This window comes from Pongo abelii, chromosome 16 (assembly GCF_028885655.2).
Source record: "Pongo abelii isolate AG06213 chromosome 16, NHGRI_mPonAbe1-v2.0_pri, whole genome shotgun sequence".
In the NCBI taxonomy this organism is placed as follows: Eukaryota; Metazoa; Chordata; class Mammalia; order Primates; family Hominidae; genus Pongo; species Pongo abelii.
Genome location: NC_072001.2, coordinates 90,651,595 through 90,672,822, shown reverse-complemented (window position 1 = coordinate 90,672,822; position 21,228 = coordinate 90,651,595). Strand labels below are relative to the sequence as shown.

The 21,228-nt window shown below is 41.1% G+C and overlaps 1 long non-coding RNA gene across 1 annotated transcript in view; it reads left to right on the top strand.

Annotated features, from left to right (window-relative positions):
* LOC134760219 (uncharacterized) overlaps nt 1-21,228 on the top strand; it is a 453,492-nt gene that overhangs the window by 224,188 nt on the left and 208,076 nt on the right. The gene's annotated exons all lie outside the window — the stretch shown is intronic.

The window sequence follows — 21,228 nt, the reverse complement described above, 5'->3', positions numbered from 1 at the left end:
TGGCTCAACCTTGCAAACTACTATAAGCAATGTGAGCAAAGAATATCAGCCCAATTTCCTTGCAGTTCTAATTGCCATGGGTCCACTGTCCTAGCATCCTACAAGACCTGGCCTCCTTGAGGGCAGATTCTGTGTTTTGCTTATCTCTGGATTCTCCTGTCTAGCACTGTGCTGGGGAGGCCCAAGCCATTGGTTTTGAATGAATAAAAACAAAGCCTCCTTTAGCCACACTAGAAAAGGCTGTGTGTTAGCTACATTTCCTGATGTGCTTTTCCAGTCAAGAATCTAGATCGATTCTAACCTTCTTTGGTCCCCAGTGGATGTGCTACCTGGAGGCAAACAGGATATGCAGCTTCCTGCAGGTGACTTGGGACCCTGAAGCTGGCACACTCCGTAGGTGGCTCCAGGCTGCTGCATACCATTGCATCCTGCCACACAGTCCTCCAAGTCCTTCAGGGGTGTGGTGTGGTTAACTCAGCAGGCAGAACAGCCTGACCCAACCCATCTGGTTATTATCTACATGAGGACAATTGGAGCCTCTTCTAATATCAGTGGCCATAGGGGGCCTGGAAGGCAGTTTGCAGGTGGTGGGCCCCTGGCTGTGGTGTCACAGTTGTTGACAGTAGACACCACCAGGGGGTTGCCTTTCTAGGAGAGAGGAGGCAGAGAAGGAGAGAACCCAAGACAATGATGGAGAGACAGGAAGGCAGAGAATGACAGGCCATGACAGAAAGACAGAAGAACAGAGCAAGGAGGAAAGACACAGATGTTTTTCTTTCATTTTACCTTTTCTCCAGTGGGCTCTCTAGACCGCTGTGGGTACTTTTGTCCTTCTCAGCATGAAATATATTTGGCTGCCCAGGAATAAAACATCAAAACCTACCGTATAATTAGTTGTAGGAAATATTGATGGAACGCCAGAAGCATGCTAGATGCTGTTGTGAGCCAAGGGAGGAGCCACTCTCCTATCCAGAGGGGCTGCTGCTGTACTAGGCAGGGCCGGGCTGCAGGGAGCAAGGGGCAGTTACATGCAGGCTAATACTTCTGAGGCCTGAGTGACAGTATTTACTGCACCACTACTTGAGTCAGTGAGGCTATTATTAGTATTAAATAGGCAACATTAGAAGGGAAAAATGGAAACCAGAGAAGGCCTGGTTTCAGCTGGTGATGGGACACTAGTCAGATGTAATAAAAACAAATTGTCTTAGAATTAGTAAGAAATGATAAATTATTTTCGACTGTGATCCTTGGGACTCTGGGCTGTCACTCATAATACTGAATATCTTTCTCTCCAGGAAACAAGCACCTCCTCTTACTGCTTCTGCCTGCTGTGCTCTGAGCCTAGCTCTTGAAAAAGACACACATCCCCACTCCAGTACCTTCTTCTCTTTCCGCTGCTCTCTGCAAACTCACACCCAGGCAACTCCTTATTATTCTTCACACAATTCTCCGAACTTCAGGAAACAGCATGTGACTCTATGCTGTCTGAGATAATTCCCTAAATATTTTATGTACACTTAAAAGCATTCAAGGGTAGTTGCATGTTTGAAAGGTTTTGTGTGCCTCGCAGTGCCTGTGCCAGTGCTAGGCACACTGGGTGCTCCATGAATGAGGGCCAAGTCCTGGCTTCTGCTCTGTCCTCATCCTCATGTCTCATTTCCATCCTGCGGTAGCTGTATATTGTCTGCCTTTCATAGTGCTGGTTTGGCTTGCATTTCTAGAAGGACAGTGGCAGGAAATTAAAACCTGTCACCCATCACTGCAACTTGTGGCATGTCCTTGATAAACATAGTCACAGTGGCACACAGTTTTCCTAAGCAGGAGAGATGAGAGCAGCCTGCAGATGTCAGGATGCCTCTGAGAGTTTCTGGCAGAATGAAAATGTAGGAGCATCACGGCAGCTGGCTACATGCTGGCGATTCCGGACCTGGAGAGCCTCTCCTCCAGAGGGGACACCCTCTTTTTGAGGAGCAAGGTGCTTTCTGTTTATAATGAAGCTCACTTTATTATTAAGTATAACAAGCAGTGGTAGCATAACTATTCACGGTTGTTACCAGGGTAGGCAATGCTTATGGAGCACTGAATTATTTCCAAGGTACTGGGCTCCCCTTTTTACTTTCCCAGCTTTATTAAGATATAATTGATGGGTTAATTTATTTATATTCAGTCTCTTAGATTTTCCTCACTACAGATCTATGAGTTGCTAGTTCCACTGCATGGATGATGAAATAAAGGCTCAGAAGATTAGGCTATTTACACAAAGAGACACTGGAGAGAATAGTGTGGCCATGAGCAAACCTGAAATTATGCCCTTCTGGTACTCATATATTTGAGAACACTGGTGCCCCAGGTGAAGTTGGGGTGGTTTAAGGTGGTTGAGTTGATGCTGGGGGAATGTTCTCAGGGGAGGCTTATTCCAAGGATGGCAGTACCCTCTGGAGCCTCAGGAAAGCAGATCAATGCCTATGATAGTACTCAAATGAAATATAGTATAAAATAATAGGGAGTGTACTTATTTATACTGCATGCCAGCTTTTTGCTGTTGTCGTTTTTAGCATATATTATCTTGGTAAACAGAATCCACAATTTTGTGAAGAGGTATAATTTTTCTCCACATCACAATCAGAGAAAACTAGATTTGATGAAACTATACAATGCATCTGAGGCCAGGCTGCTAGAAACAGCAGAGCCACTCCTAGACTCTATATCCAGTGCTCATCTCTGGCCCTGCTGAGAAAGCCAGGCCTGAACACCTCTGTGCTGGAAGCTCTTTACAATTCTCTGACTTCCACAAGAAAAAAATTCCTAAGGATTGTTGCTCTGGCTTCAACTCAGCCTTCTTGTGTCCTTGTCTCCAGCTTCATTTCCTCTGTTTTTCCTTTAATTTCCTCCAGGAGAAGTGCTGCTAGAAGCATTGTCTGGGTCTCTTTGCTCCCTTCTCCCTGGTTTTGCAACAGAGTCACCCCCATGTGATGTGGCTCACCATCTCCGTGCTCAGGAGCCTCTAACTCCTCTCACCTGTCAGTAGGAGGAGAGGAAGTAGGGAGGACCAGGGAGAATGATGGCTCGTGTTTTCTCAGAGCAATGCTGGCAGGCCTTCTGAGGGAGTCAAGGACAGTGCATTTTAGCTGGTTGTGTTACTTCTGGAATAAACCAATGAGCCAACATTGGAATGAGATGGGTTGTGTATTATCCAAGCCTAGGACACATATTTCAGGCCACATAGTGTATCCTTATAGGCCAAAGCCATCCCAGGGCAGCCCAGACCATACTTGGCAAGTTGGGTCCTGTCTTGTGATGACTGAGTATAAGACAGAGACTCAATATCATCCAATTTGACAAGTATTTGCTGAGTGCCTGATCTGTACCTGATCCTGTGCTAGGTACTTGGTTGAGGGGCTAGAGATGAGTGGAGTCTCTGGAACCAAAGGAATTATGATTTATTTCCTGACTTCTTCTCTGAAAAAGTAGAAAATGAGAACACTATACCATATTCCAGAAGTACATAGCAGAACATTCGTAGAGAAATTCATCTTCCCAATAAGATGATTTCCACACTGACCACCAAATGAAGTCCCTATGAAAAGAGCTGGATTGAATCACTGGAAAATACTGAAACATGTGCACACATATGTACACATACATGCATACACATAAACACATGCAGACTACACATGTGTGTACTCACACTTAAAATGCATGTGTATAGACATGCATGCAAGTGCACACATACATAGAATACACATATATGACAGACATGTACACACGTGCACATATACACATACATACAAACATATAGGCACATGCAGTCATGTCCACATAGGTACATGCATTTAAGTGCATGCACATACACACACCCATACAAACACAATGCCACAGAGTGTTTCTTTTTACGCCCCCATAGAACAGGCTGCTACTTGACAAGAAACTAGCACAACTCCAGTATGTATTGGGCACGTGATAAGTATTTACTGAATACTTATAAATGAGTAAAACCTAGGAGATGACGCATTGGAAGGAATACTAATAAGTAAGTGCACTTTTGTTTGGAATACACGTGATGGGGGTTGATATAGGTCATTACTCCAGACAGATCAATTGAAGTGTTAATGATACATTTTTTTCCCAGCTTTGATGAAAAATTGGCAACTGTGAGGAATAAATCCTTAGTTGGTGTTTCAGAATGTACATGACTGATTCTCTATATACTTTTGTGTTCTAATACATATCTGAGGGAGATATTTTTCCTCTTTGTGAGCTTTGGTGGACACATACCGTTCTAATCTCTTCTTAATGTTACAATTGTGACATGGGCCTGGAGAAAGAATCAGGTGACCAGAAATGGGTTATTATGAGAAGAGGCAGCAAAAAACCACAATGAATGCAATGAATGATCATATGCCCACAAAACATAAGCATGCATGTGCACACATGTGTGCACTCACACACGCATATACACAAACTTTTCTTAGAAAGCAGCTGGTTTTGGAGAGGTCCTTCTTATTCTTGAGTACTTACTATGCGTTCTAGATGCCAAACCTTTAAACCTCATAGCATCCATGCCAATAGGCATTATTAACATTATTTTATAGGCGAGGAGACAGAGACGCAGAGGATAATACCCTTCCCCAAATCACACAGCTAATTAAGTATCAGAGCAGGAATTGCAGTCTAGGCCCCCTTCCTCTCCTCTGTGATGCTGACTCTCAGGCAGGAGATATTACTTGGCTAGTCTTTGTTTCATATGTTTCAGAGGCAGCAGTTCCACTTGGTACCTTCTGGGCACCACCCGTATCTTTTGGTAAGTATGGTTATGTGTGTACTCACTTAGCATCTCCCAGAATCCCTAACCTCTTAAACTCAGGGGCGTCATCTGAGGAATCTCTGCATTTTGCCTCCTTTTTTCTTGAGACAGAGTCTCACTCTGTCTCCCAGACTGGAGGAGCAATGGCACAATCTTGGTTAGCTGCAACCTCCACCTCCTGGGTTCAAGTGATTCTTCTGCCTCAGCCTCCCAAGTAGCTGGACTTACAGGCACCTGCCACCATGCCTGGGTAATTTTTGTATTTTTAGTAGAGACAGGGTTTCACCATATTGGCCAGGCTGGTCTCAAACTCCTGACCTCAGGTGATCCACCCACGTCGGCCTCGAAAAGTGCTTGGATTACAGGTGCTTGCCACTACGCCCGGGTAATTTTTGTATTTTTAGTAGAGACGCGGTTTCACCATATTGGCCAGGATGTCTCGAATTCTGCCTCCGTTCGTTACTCAGAACCTGGTACAGGTTTCTGTAGGGGTGTCCAGTAAGCGTTTTAAATGAATCAATCAATCAGTGGAAAGATTTAGGGTAAAATATGAGTGCAGTTCCCTTAAATTGTTTTGAGGAGGTGAATTATTTTACTGGAAACCCCATATTTGAATGAAAGTCTTAGAACAGAAGACAATGAGGTGCTTAGTTGAAGGTGGGCACCAGGAAAAGCTGGAGGTTGGCTTGAAAATGGTATTTAGAGTGAAACAGGATGGGATTTTATGTAGAAAAATGGTCTCACATAAATGTGGTAATTATAGGTTCTGCTCTCTCTCCACATTGGAGAACATTTGGGCACTTTCATAATTTTCTTGCTTCCAAAATAGTAACAGGTGCCTTTTTGCTGCTGGGAGCACTGAGGAAAAATGACGGTAAGGTCTCTTCAGTGTTCCAAGAAAGACCGAGAAAGACCCTGGAGAAGTACAAGATGTGACCATTATCATAACACCACTATGATAGGTATTAGCATTAGCAAAATTCCCCATTTGCAGTGCCTGTTTGAATTCAAAAGCTTATTGAGAGACCATGGTCTAAATGTCATTATGTACAAAGGACATGTGTCAGTCAACAAGCAACTTCAAATGAAAAGGATCACTCATGGTTTTAGAGCTCATAGCTAAGTGATCTGTGGAAGGAACACATTAATCAGGTAATATTTTAGCTAGATATAATTTACCAAATAATGATGCTAAATATAAAATTATTTACAGTCAACTTTCAAAGAACCCCAATGGCCTGTCCTAACTGTGGTAGTTGGGGAAATTTGCTGTTCTCTATATTGCTTTGAATATATTAATTATTGTTAGCAATCAAGATTTTTTTTAACAGAGAGATTTTTCTTATAACGGTTGGTTTAAACAGAATTTTTATCTGTACAACAGATTGAAAGGATACAAAATGTTAGAAGCAAAATGATGCTAACATTGGGCATCTGGTGCCCCCACTACATGGTGCAGCACTTCACGCATCATCTCTAATCCATACAATGATAGGAGCTGTCATTATCCACCTTTCACAGATCAGAAAACTGCAGCCTGGAAAAGCTAAGTGCTTTAATTAAAGTCACATAGCTTGAACGGGATGGAGCTGGAATGAAAACCCAAGAGTATCCAAATCTAAACAAAGCACTCTCCCTCTTACCCCTTGGGAATGGTGCCAAGCAGTAAAGGTCTCTTGCAGGTGATAAGTGTGAAGTCCTCCTCCTCACTTCCATTTTTAAGAAGTCAGTACCATGGCTTAGCAGGATTTGAGGATACCTTGACATCCTGTTCACAGACTGTCTCAAAGGTCTGGAGGGCCCCACAGATCAATGCAATCAGCTCTATCCTGAGGAACTCACCAATCCTAGATGGGGAGGTAGAGAAGTAGCCTAGACATACAATCCCACTTCTTTGGGAGGCCCTATAGTCAGAGTGCCTCAGGGAACTAAGGGAAATGAAGAAACAGACTGGAACCGAGATGTCAAAGGAGGCTTCTAGAGCAGGTGACACTCATACAAATCAAAAAGATGAGTAGGGTTAGGAGGGCCACCAAGTTGGGAAGGGGTCCTCAGGCATAGGAGGTATCACATGCACTGTGCTGAGGTGCCAGAGCACTTGGCACATTGCAGAATTACAACAGAGCTTGTTGGAGCTGCTACAGATGTGCATGGGAGAGCAGAAGGGCATGATAAATAAGGGAGACCTTGAGAGGCCAGAGAGACAGAGAACAGAACATGGCACCCTTGAATTCGATGAGAAGCAGCTTGATTTCCTTCTGTAGGAGAGGAGGATTCAGATTTCACATGGCTCTTTCCCCTCACACACGCACCTCTCACTATATGCAAATTAATACAGGTATTGCCAAATAGCCTTTCTTTTTAAAGCTTTCTTACTCTGGCATAATAACTATAAAGAAGGCTTGCATGCAGGAGGAGCAAATTGATTTGGGAGCCACGTGCCTGTCTGCCTGAGCCTGGAAAGCAAGGCTTCTTTCTTCTAAATGATACACCTTTTCCAAAAGCTGTCTGCTGACAGCTCTGACAGTCCCTCTGTCACCACGATGGCATTTCAGGTGTGGGGAGTGAGCAATGAGAGGGACCAGCACCCAAGACAGAAACACACACACACCCAGGGAAGGTAAATGATTGTACACAGGACATTTATCTCTGAGGTTGTTCCCCCAGCAAAACCAATTACTGGCCTTTTCTTTGGAAACGTGCACCGAGTATCAACTTGTTGGGGGCTGGAGTGAAAAGATGCTAGGATGCGTCTTTGTGATATTCATGAGTCTGCCGAGAGTTCCAAAGCAAAGAATTTAGTATTTCTGGGCTTCAGCAGGTGGGGAGGGTGCAAAGCACATTTAAAAAGAGCTCTAAGAAATGGGGTGTTGAAGTGGCACTTTTATAAAATACACACTTAGGAATTGCAGGCAGAAGTCAGAGTCATTCTGGGAGAGAAGGGAGAACTGATCACATGAATATAAGACCTGATAAAGGGCAAATTCACTGTCCTCTAGGGAAAACTGCAGGAGGTCTTTTTGCTGAGCTTACATACAGGTGAGGGAAGGCTACCCGTCACCTTCCATATTAATTGGGACACAGAGCCAGCTGTTGTCCTAAGGAGTTAAGGGACCCATGTCAAGCTCTTCCAGAAAAAAAAAAAAGTTACCCAAAAGTATATTCATTCTTAAGAACCGTCACCGAACTGAGCCAATAACAGGGAGACTAGGATGCTTATGGAGGCAGAGCTGACACTGTGGCTTCTGTTGCCTTGTCATTTTGAGTTTTTTTCCATCCCCAGGCCTGTCCAGAGTGACAGGAATCTGTTATCAGTGATATGGCCTTGCCCTCCATTCACCACCACCATCTCCCTCAGGGTTCTCCGTGCAGATACCGCCTCCCGTCCCTTCAGGGATGCTGCACTTGGTTATGCAATTTCTTTGCTGCATGGAGGTATCAGCCAAAGAGACCCCATATCCACAAGGTATTGCACTTGCCCAGAGGACCTGCTTTTTCCTGATATGCTCATAGAAGCTCTAAAGTCTGGCACCCTGCCTCTGCTTTTCCCCTTGCTTCTTCCATATTCACAGGGGTGAGCAGAATAACTGGACGGGGGCACAGAAGATCTGGAACACACTGAGATCCTTGCTCTGCTTCCTAAGGGTTTCTAAGGGAACCAACCACAACTCTTGGGGAATAAAATCAAAGACTCCTCTTATACACACAGATATCCAAGCAATTCTTTTATTGTCCCTTTGATTGAAATGGACTCGTCCCCTCTAGGAATCAAGGGGGATATACCAAACTCACATTTCTTTAAGGAGTAAACAGTAGAGCAAATCAGTAGAACCTCAAAATTGTGTGAGAACTGATAGGGTTCTCAGGGGGCTGTCTCTCCTGGAAGTTGTAGTCTAGAAGCTGGCAAGCATACTTATCCAACACTCAGAGTATTTACTTTTTATTTACTCATCTATTTATTTTTATAAGGCAGTTCTCCTAAACAAGATGTGACTTTTCCCCAGGCTTCACTTCCCCACGCTATATTAGGTGCACTTTGAACATTTGCATTACTAGCCAGATTCCTGGAAACATTTTAACGTGGGTCCCTTGTCTTTGTTCACTTCCGTGGTTTTACAGATAGAGAAACTAAAGTTTAGTGAGGGAAGGTGTTGCACCAAGTACACATAGCCCCATCATTGGAAAGGGTTAACTGTTGAACTGGTTTTTTGACTTCTTTGTTCAGCACTATTTCCTTCTCTTAGAGGTGCTTTCTGAGTCTTGAGATGACCACAGAGTTTTTATAAATGGTCTGAGAGGGTACAGTTTGATCTTGACCTTAACTATCTTCATGTTTTCACTGAACCCTAACAGGCTGCATGCCTTCTCTTTCTTGCAAAGTAGAAGGGGCAGGGAGAAGACACCTCAGCTTGTTTCTTATCACCTGAAGTTCCAGGGAAATGCACAATTGGAATGAGTCATGAGTGATACTTATATCAAGGGTGCCTCCTTTTCTCTGAATGTATCTCCTACTGGCCTCAGCCTAGTGTTCCCTGTTGTGCCTCTACCTCCCCTAATCTGTCTGGCCTAATCAGCTTCCGGCAGGATTCTTTTTGTCTCCTGATCTTGCCCTGCCATAGTCTGTTGAGCAGCCGGTGTCTCTTCCCGAATGATCCAGTTCCCAGAAGTAGCATTCTTGGGGTTCATGCACTGCTTTCAGCTTCTGCTTCCTTTTGGCAACCTGTTGTTCTTTTCCCATGGCTGTCTAGATGTAGTTTGTCTCTTTGCATTGCTTGAGTATCTACTGAGTGCCAGACACCAAACAGGGGCATTGCCTATGTTTTAGTTTTTAAATTCCAAAATAACCTCATCAGGCTAAGTGCTACATCCAAAAAAAAAAAAAAAACACCCTCCGATTTTAGGGCCTTAATATAATAAATATTTATCGCTCTCTCATGCAGTGTGCAATGCATATGTACCAGGGTGGAACTCCTGGGCACCTTTCAGATGGTGACTCAGGAATCCAGCCCTCTTCAGTCTTAGGACACCATCTCCTTTGGTGTACCACATGACCTCCAAGGCTGCCAAAGAAGAAGAGAGTATGTGGAACACATACAGATGCTCTTGTGTTTTGGCCTGGAAGTTAGCCACATCACTTCTACTTATATTCCACTTGCGAGAACCAGTCACGTGATGCCATCTAGATGCAAGGCAGGCTGGGGAATGTAGTCCCTGGCATAGAAGTTACTTCTCAGCAATAATTCTGCACCGGAAAGGGGCATAGATCCTTCAGAGTCCACTCATTGTCTCTGCCTTTAGTTGCCCATGAGAAAATGGGCCCAGGGAAGTTGCCTAAGGCCACATATCTTATAAATAACAAAGTTAGCATTGGAACATTGGGGAGAAGATTGTCAAGCATACTAACCTAATATGACAACTTCCCTGAGGCCTTTGGATTTTCTGGTTTCATAATTCCCAGGAAAATTTGATTAAGGCTAGGGACTCTCAAGCCAGACTGTCATGATTTGAAGCTTGGTGCTGCCACTTATGAGCTGCGCAATAGTGGGCAAATTACTTTCCCTTTCTTAGCCCAGTTTTCTCCTTTATAAAATAGACACAATAATAGTATCTATATCAAATGCTGCTTGTAGAATTCAATGAATATCTTGCACATAAAGAACTTAGATTGCTGCTTGGTGCATAGACAGTGGTGTGTGTTACCTGTTGCTGTTTTTGCTGTGATTTACTCTCCCAGATTGGGTTAATCTGCCTCAGCACTGAAGCCCCCATTCTGCCACCTTATACTTATTCTTGATGCACGTTAGCTTAGCTGCAACCACTACTGTGTTTCACCCAGCCCTACAACACAGCTGCTTCTTTTCTCCTTGAGCTCTAGGCCACTAGAATAAGTCTCCCTCTCATCAAGAATATTTATAGTATTTAACCAAATAAGCAATCATTTTTTTTCCTCTGAAAGTAAGTGGTATCTTGAGCTACAGTAATCTCACCTTCTTAGTGGTCTTGCTCTGGCTTCAGCCCAACAAATATTTCTTCACTATATCTGCTCTGAATTAATTATACAGTATTATTATATGATCTGCATATATTTTATTCTGAAAATGGCTGAGTTTTAAGAGTAATAAGATCAATGTACTCTTTATGAAAACTGTAAAATACTTAGAGATTCAGGCACACCTGAGGACAGATAGAATAAGCAACTCCAATTTGTACCAAGGAATTCAGGCTAATAAAAGGAAAAGACTCCTTTTGACTTTTCATTGAGAAGCTGTTTATGAGAATAATATTCAGCAGGCACTTAATTTGCTGCCGTCACCTCGCTTGGGTAGAAAAAGACCTAATGTTGAACTTTTAAATGTTAAAGGGGTCATTCATAATTAAGTCACATGCTAGGAATTTTTCATATGAATGCTACATGGTTCCAATGTCACTGACCTGCACCCCCATGTCTGCATACTCCAAGGAGCACAATGGCCCAGCCACAAAATAGATACCATGGGGCCGTGCCACAACCTTTTCTTTATGCCATGCTTTCCTTTGCCATGGGTCACAGCATGATATCCATTGTGGGCCCACAACACTAGGCCATTGTGGACTGTGCATGCAGCCCACTTCTTAAATTCAGAGGCCATTCCTGAGTGAGATTGGAGCCTCTCCCCAAATTCAAGGATGCATGAGCACCCCATGTCCAGTGCCTACTAAAAAATCTAAAATCCAGAGTTGGGGCTCTCATTCCAGTGCTCTTTCTCCTATTCCAAATTTTCTTATTGTGCAGTTCTAGTGCTAATTTCTTTTGCCTTTGTGCACATATATATGTGATTCTCTAGCTATGTGCCTAAGGGTGGAATCACTGTATCATCAGGGCCTCCATACCTTCAGCATTAGGAGATACTGACAAAATGTTTTCAAAAGTGATTTTACTAATTTCTATTTCCACCAGCAGTGTATGAGAATTCTCTTGTTCCATAACTGTATCCCACTTAATGAATAATTTTTTTTGTCATCCAATGAATGTACAAAGCTGTTTTGTTGTAGCTTTTTCATTTTCTAATCTTTATTTTTTTAATTAGCCACTGGAGTTTCTCTTTTTGTGAGAGTCCTGATCTACTGTTAGTCAGTTTTCTATTAGTTTTCTGTCTTTATGTTGATTTATTGGCTACTCTTTTTTTTTTCCGTTTTTTTCTTTTCTTTTTCTTTCTTTCTTTTTTTTTTTTTTTTTAGATGGAGTCTTGCTCTGTTGCCCAGGCTGGAGTGCAATGGCACGATCTTGGCTCACTGCAACCTCCGCCTACTGGGTTCAAGTGATTCTCCTGCCTTAGCCTCTCGAGTAGCTGGGATTACAGGCACCTGCTACCACACCCAGCTAATTTTTTGTATTTTTAGTGGAGACAGGGTTTCTCCATGTTGGTCAGGCTGGTCTCGAACTCCTGACCTCATGATTCATCCACCTTGGCCTCCCAAAGTGCTGGGATTACAGGCGTGAGCCACCATGCCCAGCCTATTGGCTATTCTTTATAGATTCTGGATGCTAGTTCTTTACTGATTATGTATGTTACAAAATAGTATTTTGTGTTTTCATTCCTTCTGTGGTGTCTTTTTTTGGTAAAAACTTTATTGAGATATAATTCACATGCCATACAATTCACCCGTTTACATTGTACAATTCCATGGTTTTTTGTATACCCGTAGACATGTGATCATCACCACAATCAATTTGAAAGATTTTATTGCCCTAAAAAGAAACTGGTACTCTTTGTGAGTCACCCCCTATTTGCCTCGAACAATCCCCATCCCTCCCCTCGCCGGCTCTAGACAACCACCAATCTGATTTCTGTCTCTACAGATTTGCTTATTTTGGACATTTTATACAAATGGAATCATACAGTATGTGGCCTTGTATAATAACTGGTTTATTTCACTTAACACAATGTTTCAAAGTTCATTCATGTTGTAGCATGCATCTGTGCTTCATTAGTTTTGATTGTCAAATAGTATTGCATTGTAACTCTGGTATCTTTTAATTAAAGAGAGGTTTAAAATTGTAACCTTTTAAATAAAATGGCTCAAAATAGATAGGAAAATGAATGCCTGAGAAAGTTCTTCTGAGTCTTAGAGTGTCCATATCTTTTGACTTCCTCTGGGGCATACTAAAGTGAGGACAGGGCAAGAACTTGAAGATGTGCCATTTAAAAATGAAAACTCCATCTTCAAGGTTTGGGCTTGGAACCCTGTGCTAATGACAAAATCCCTGCAGATTTCAGATATGCCAAGCTCATCTTGAGTATGACAAGCAGGACAGTTGCTTATGTTGTGCACTGAAGAAAAAAATGAGAAAATGAAATAAGATGGCGAGGCATTTACCTTAGCAAAAAATGTACAGGCTTCCTTTTAACTTTCTTCAGAAAAGAATATTTGAAGATGCAGATAGTGAAAAAGGAAAAAGATCCACTGCTTCAGAAATGTCAACAACTACCAGTAATCCTTAGTTAGAGATAAAAATCTCTTAAAGAGGTGTAGGAGGGGAGCCCCTCATGCCTGTTCTGTCCATGGCATAGTCTTCTCACCTGTTCATGTTTGAATCATAAACCCCCATCCCCACTATCACTTCTCAGTCTATTTGACCAAATCCAAACCTATTTCCTCCCACTTCCAAATCACTGCCTGCCATTCAAACCCGTGTAGGCGAACTCCAGTTGGCATTTGGTTTTGAATTAATACATATTAGTGGGTGGTAATACATTTCTACCAGTGCATATATTTACTTGAAATACAATTTTCCATCTAATGCATTTTATTCACATCACTGCATGGTAACTGCATCCAGAATAATATCTTTAATGATTATTCATTACTGGAATAATATATTGGTGCCAAACAGCAGCTTTTAAGTGGCTTCAGATTTTTTTCTTTAAATTGAACATGTTATTATTACACAGATAGAATAATCCCATTATCCCTACTAACTGAAGATGACAGCTTTCCAGGAGGCTATTTGACAAAGCTAAATTCAGGTGGGAACCAGGCCTTCCTCTGACTAGGGATGGGGTGGAGGTGGGAGGTGGTTAGGGAGCTGGTCTTGGGGAAGGTGCTGCTTTGAATGTGAAGACAAATGTGTGATGAACAGATGGAGCAGAAAGCTTGTGTGCATGTGAGGTATAGTTCAGAGGAAAGTGTGTGTGCTGTTTAAAACAAAAAGTGAAGGTAAGGACAGAAGTGTCTTTTGAAAGCTGTGAATGAGTGTGTGTGTGTGAGAGAGAGAGAGAGAAACATGGGAAGGATGAGAGAGAGAGAGACATAAACAGAGAGAGACACACAGAGAGATGGAGTAAAAGACACACACACACACACACACACACACACACACAGATTGAGAGAGAGGGAGGGAGACTGAGATTTTTCTGTAATAGCAAAAAATATGCAAAAATCTTCTGGGATTATAGAATGATGTAACAAAGCATCACATTTTATGGAGAAACTTCAGGATGAATTGTTATGATCTGTGGGAAGGCAGGATTATGTCTTAGAACATGAGGCAGGAGGAATCATTTATTGAATGGCATTTCTGTTGTGTAACTTTATTTCTAAATGATAGTTATTATCCCCATTTTCTCAGATTAGGAAACTGAGGCTCAGAGAAATCAGATTTAATTGCCCACAGTCATCTACCTAGTAAGTGCTAGAAAGACAATTTGATTCCAAATCCATGTAATTATAAATCCTGTGTTACTTTCACTGGATTCAGAATGAGGAGTGGTTAAGACTATTAGCTGCTAAAATCCTAGTTTTATCACTTACGTTTGCAGACTGTAGGGCTTTAGGCCAATTTCTTGATTTGATGGTTGCCATTTTTCTACAGGAATATTGTAAGGATTCAGTGAGAAAGAGCACATGGAAAGTCTCAGATCATAAAGAATTGTTCAGTTATTGCAAATATGTTCTTTATTTTCCCCCCACCCCAAGACCACTGAAACCAGAGAGGAGCATGCCCTGCACCACCCATGAAACTTTGTGAAACCATGCCTCCTCTGCCTCCTCCTGTCCCTGGATCCACGGTCCTTGCCTCAGGCAGGCTTAGAGCTGAACTAGATCTGCAGCTTTTCTTTGTGCCTAGTGTTCACCACCCATCAGCACTTTGGAGGTCATAGTCTGAGGGTTTTTACTGAACCTCAGAGAAGCAACCTAGATCATCTTCATTGTTTCATAGTCGTTTTCACGTTAGGCTTTCCTGGGAAAGGCTTAAAAAAATGAGAGCACCAAGGGCTCATTCAAAGAGGTGAAACCCTAAGGTACTGATATTTTTAAATATCACCTGTCATTCTAATATTCACTATTGGTCTTTGATTTAGGATTTAGTTTGTAGATGGGAAGATCAGCAAAGCAAACCTTGAAGGCTAATGGACAGTGAGGGTAAAAAGCTGTCTTCATTTTCTGTTACCTAACACTCTGTTACAGAGTATCTAAAACTGGGCAATATATAAAGAACAACATTTATTTCTTACCATTCTGGAGTCTGAGAAGTCCAAGGTCAAAGGTTGATCTCAGGTGAGACTTTCCTGCTGGGGACTCTGCAGAGTTCCAAGGTGTTGCAGGGCAATCACACGGTGAGAGAGCTGAGTGTGCTGACTCAAATCTCTCTTCCTCTTCTTAGAAAGTCACCAATCTCACACTCATGATGAACCATTAATTCATTAATCTATGAATCTATTAATGAGAGCAGAACCCTCATTGACACAGTTACCTCTTAAAGGCTCCATTTCTTGATGCTGACACGCTGAGGATTAAATTTCAGAATGAGTTTTAGAGGGGACACATATTCAAATTATAGGTGAAACTGGGTGGAGCCCAATAGAAAGCCTTTGTCTAGATGGTCTTAAGTCTCTGATCCAGGTGTCTCCAATGTGAGAAGCCAGAACAGAAGCTAGCTTCTCACATCCAGGTGCTGAGAACTGAGGAAGAGTTATTAATTTTCCAGTGCCGCCAAGAAAGAAGCCAAGACATTGCACATGCAGTTTTCTTTCCTCTTTTTGACTTAGCTTTTTCTTTTTCTACTATTTCCTATATAGATTAAAAAATTTAGTTTGTAAATAACCATACAGGAAAATGGGCTTTTTTAGTGTATATTCCAAAAATTTTAACACATGTATAGATTTGGGTGACCACCTCCACAGTCAGAATATAGTTCCATCACCTCAAAAAAATTTCCTTGTGCTATCCCCTTGTACTCGCACACTCCCCCAAACCCAGCCCCAGGCAACCACTGGTATGTTCTCTGTCACTGTAGTTCTGTTTGTTTGAGGATGTCATATAAATGTGATCACAATGTCTATAATCTTTTGAGACTGAATTTTTACATTCAGTCTTTGAGGGTCATCCAAGTATGAATGATTTGTTCCCTTTTATTGCTAAGTAGTATTCCATTGCAGGAATGCATAGCATTTGTTTAACCATTCATTCACTGAAGGGCATTTGGATGGTTTCCAATTTGGGGTGGTTATGAATAGAGCTTCTATAGATATCTGGCACAAGATTCTTTTGTGTGTATGAATACAAGCTTTTTCTTTTCTCTAGAGTCATATGGTAATTGTGTGTTTTACTTCATAAGAAACAGATAAACAGATTTTCAGAGTGACTATACCATTTTTCATTCACAGCGGCAAGGTATGAGAATTCTAGTTGCTCCATATCCTCCCCAGATCTTGATATTGTATTTTTATATTAACAATTCTGGTAGGTATGCAGGGGCATCTTATAATTTTAGTTGGCATTTTCCTAATGGTTAAAGATGTAGAAAATATTTTTATGTCCTTATGTCATCCTTAAGTAATCTTTGAAGCAGTCCTTGTTTGTCTTTTACCCATTAAAAATGTGCACTGAGTTTTCAGAGTTCTTCATGTATTCTAGTTACAAGCTCTTTGTCCAGTACACAATTTTCAAATATTTTTCTGCAAGTCTGTGGTTTTTCTTCTAATTATCTTAACACTGTCTTTCACAGAGCAAGATTTAAAAAGTTTTGATAATAACTATTTTTTCTTTAACAGATTGTGCTTTTTGTGTCATATCTAAGAATTCTTTGCCTAACCTCAGGTCATGAAGGTTTCCCTTGTGTTTCCTCTGAAAGTTTTATACATTTATGTTTTGTTTTTAGATGAATGATCTATTTAAGGCATGAAGTTTAGGTTGAAGTGCATTTAAAAAAGACCTTTTTGCATACAGTGTGCAACTGTTGCAGTTCATTTGTTGAAAAACAAATCAACAAAGAAGAAACTATTATCTCTCTATTGAAATCCTTTTGCACCTTTGCCAAAAATAAATTAGTTATATTTGCATGGGTATATTCCTAGATTCTCTATTCCATTCCATTGGTCTGGGTGCCTATCCCTTTGCCGATACCACACTCTCTTGATTACCGTAGCTTTACATTAAGTCTTAAAATTGGATGATGTAATTTCTCCAACTTTATTTTTTTAAAATTGTTTTAGCTATAGTAGATTTTTGCCTTCCATATAAACAAAGATATTTTGCTAGAATTTTGACAGAGATTGCATTAAACCTATAGATTAATTTGCAAAGAATTAACATATTTACTATTTTGAGTTTTCCAATCAGTGAACATGGCATAACTCTCCATTCATTTAGATTTTCTTTGATTTTTCTCAGCAGTGTTTTGACATTTTTTGTGATATGGATCTTGTGTGTGTCTTGTTTCATTTTTTTGGAATATTGTAGAAAACGTTTTATTTTCTGAAACTGTTTTTTTTTAAGTTTTGGTTTCCAATTCTATATTGCCAGTATACAGGATCATGATTGATTTTTGTTTGTTAACCCTGTAACCTGTGACCTTAATAAACTCACTTATTAGCTTTGAGAGATTTTTTTGAGATCTCTTTGAATTTTCTGCATTGGCAAATGTCAGATTAAAATAGGGACAGTTTTATTCATTCCTTTCCAATCTGTAGACATTTTATTTTATTTTATTTTTGCCATATTGCATTGGCTACAAATGTTATTACTGTGTTGAATAGGAGCAGTGAATTTAGAAATTCTTTTCTTTTCCTAAATCTTAGAAAGTATTTTGTCTTTCACCATTAAGTATGAAAAGTTATGAGTTTTGTGTAAATATATTTTACTAGGTTGAGGAAGTTTCCTTCTATTCCTAATTTGGTTAGAGATTTTTTCATGAGTGAACATTGAATTTTATCAACAATGTTATGCTTTTTCAGCATCAAATGATGTGATCATGTGGCTTATATTTTTTAAACTATTGAGATGGTGGATTACATTGATGGGTTTTAGAATATTGATTTAGCCTTGCATTCCTGAGATGAACTCTATGTCGTTGTGATGTGTTACACACACTCTGTCTGTCAGAGATAGGTAGGTAGGTAGATAGATATTGCTCTCTATATATCTATCTATAGAGAGAGCTATCTATATATATCTATATGTAGATTATATATAGATATATCTCTATCTATATGTAGATTATATATAGATATATCTCTATATATCTATATGTAGATTATATATAGATATATCTCTATAGATAGATATCTCTATAGATACATAGATATATATCTCTCTATAGATAGATATCTCTATAGAGACAGACCTATATATACACATGCATACACATATATATAAATATATATATATAGAGAGAGAGATCTACCTATCTATAATGGACTAGTCCTTTCAGTTTTTAACAAGATCTCCAAGTGAGTCTAATGCACAGAATTCCTGGACTACATGGACATGCTTTGGTTTCTCAATTTCACTTCATCATTTGGAATTTCTAAAGCTTGAACACTGATGAGAGGAGAGTGTGACATCATCACAAGTCTCAGACAGTAGCAGCCACCTCATGCAGCCAGACAGATAGACCCATAACACATATCCATCTTCATCACTCAGATGGTTCAGCCTCATTTATCATGGCAGCTACAATGGTCCAGCCTCCTGGGAGGGAGGGACTGACACCACCTTGGTGTTTTTAACAGTCTGGAAGCATTGGCTGCTGGAATCACATGATCTTATTTGAAAGGAAAGAAATATGTCTCTTGGAAAGAAAATGAAAACAAATAAATAAATACACAGACAAGTACAGATTGTAATTAGTTAGTAGCAAAATAATTAGTGACAAAACTGCCTCCAGGCAGGAGCTGGAGCAAACCTCTTCATTCCTATGGTGAGGCACTGACCCCACTAAATGCTTATTATTCATAGTTTTCCAGGAGCCTCATTGATACTGTACTGCCAAGACCTCAGGGACCTGCTATTGCGATTTCCCCACAATTTACAGGGAGAATGGAGCCCAGTTGCTTGGGAGATTAATTAACTTGTCAAACAATTAAGCAGACAGGCTGTAATCGAGGTTTCCATTTCATAATTGATTTATCGCTTTGTAGCTTCTTGAGTCCCAGGGCTCAGAATGGAGGGACTGCTGTGCAGGGAAAACCTTTCAGAGAATGCCAGGAGGCTGTGGGGAGGGCAGGAGGTAAGGCCCTCCTGGTATTGCGTGGGTGGTGTGGTCTGGCCTGGCCTCTGACCAGCCTTCAGACGTAGTGAGAATTTCACTTTCTGTCTTCCAGTGCCACTGGCCAGATAATTCCCTTTATGTCCTCAGAGCCTTGCCCCATCCAGTATTGTTTAGTAAGCAAAGACCCAAAGGAATGTCTATGAGAACACATCTACAGTTCCAGGGCCACCCTCCCCTTGATGAAATGATTAAGGAAATGTCACTCATTATTAATTTATCCTGAGACTGCGGCTCCAGTTAGCCTTCACTGTATATTTAAGGAGACATCACAGGTCTTTTCTGGAAGGCTGTGCCTCCTGATAGCATTGGCTCATGATTGTGATATGCAGCAGTGTTCAAGCTTTAGTGTGCATCAGTGTCACCGGGGAGCTTGTCAACCAAGTGAGTCTCCAGCGCCACCCTGAAGTGTCTGCCTTAGGAATTCTGGGGTAGGGCTTTGGAATCTGCCTGCTGAACAGAACACATTCCCCAGGTGATTCTCTTGCAGATAGGCTTCAGATTTAGATTAAATTCCCAACTTGCAGACATTGTTTGGTGTGTTCGCTACCCAGTGTCCCGTAGCAGGGGCTGGAAGACAATCGGCAAATATTTTATGTCTCTGGCTATTTACCATGCAGTTGCACACCAGCCTGAAGGCCCTGGAAGCTGGGTGTGGTTTGGGTTGATTTCTTTAGGGATGCTTCAGTTAGCCTGGATCAAAAGGCAGGAGAAAAGTTTCTTCTGCTTTTTTGGATTTCTTTCTTAGTGCTTTTGGACAGGTTTGTAGTCGTGTGTGTGTGTGTGTGTGTGTGTGTGCGCGCGCGCGCATGCGGGCACATATAACACACACTCACATGGATGCATTTTGATTGCGTTTACATGTGTTGCTCAATTATGCAGTTGCATTATTTCCCTAAATCTTATAAATCATTTTTCAGACAAGATATTCAATACCCCTTTTTGCCCCAATTTGCCCTCATTCACACCACTCCCCTAGCCCTCATTCCCAATTATGTCCCTAACATCCTGAAGCAAAGGTGCTCTATCATCACCTCTCTGAAATTTTACAAGGAATCACAAACCTCGACCACAAGCTTCAGTAATAAGGTTAGAAAAGTGGGCTTCATGGAGGGAACTTTTGCTACCTACAGTCTGTTTCCAATTAAGAAGCTTGAACCACGTTCAGAGTTCGAAAGAATACTTTCTATACCACATGTCAAGGATAAGTTTCATTTATTCATTTGCCTAATTTTTCAAATAAAGCATGGCAGGTGCGACAGAAGCCTTCTCTTCTCCGCTTTCGTTCTCCTCTCCCTCTCCCCAGCAGCAACCATTACCTTCAAGCCGATGTGCAGTATATTTGGGTTAGTCATGCTTTTACATCCTTACCTCCTATATGTTGTATACATCCCTGTAAGCAATGTATCATTTGTTTTCTAAAGTGTTTTTTAATTTTTTTCTAATGTACACTAATGGTGTTCCTTACCCAATCATTAAACTGTGTTAACTACTATTCCTCAACTTGCCTTTTTCTCAGAATGTTATGTTTTTAAGGCCTATCTTTGTTTGTCTCATGTAGGTCAAATCCATTCCTTTTAGCTGCTGTAGAGTATTCCTTCATTCGAGCATGGCATTGCCCTGTCCAGGTCCTCTGTGTTGTAGCCAAGACTTCACTGATTGCTACAATGCTTAGTGACTATGGCTGTTCACGTATCCCACATGTGTACCTGTGCAAGGGTTCCTCCTAGGAAATAACTAGAGGAGGAATTGCTGAGTCTTAGGCTATGCAGACTTTGAATTAGATTTGAGCAGACATTGCCAAATTTCTTTACTCGGTGCTTTTACCAATATATAAGGATGTGAGAGTTATCTTTTCTGATGTCTCCACCAGAACGTAGCATCGTAGACTATA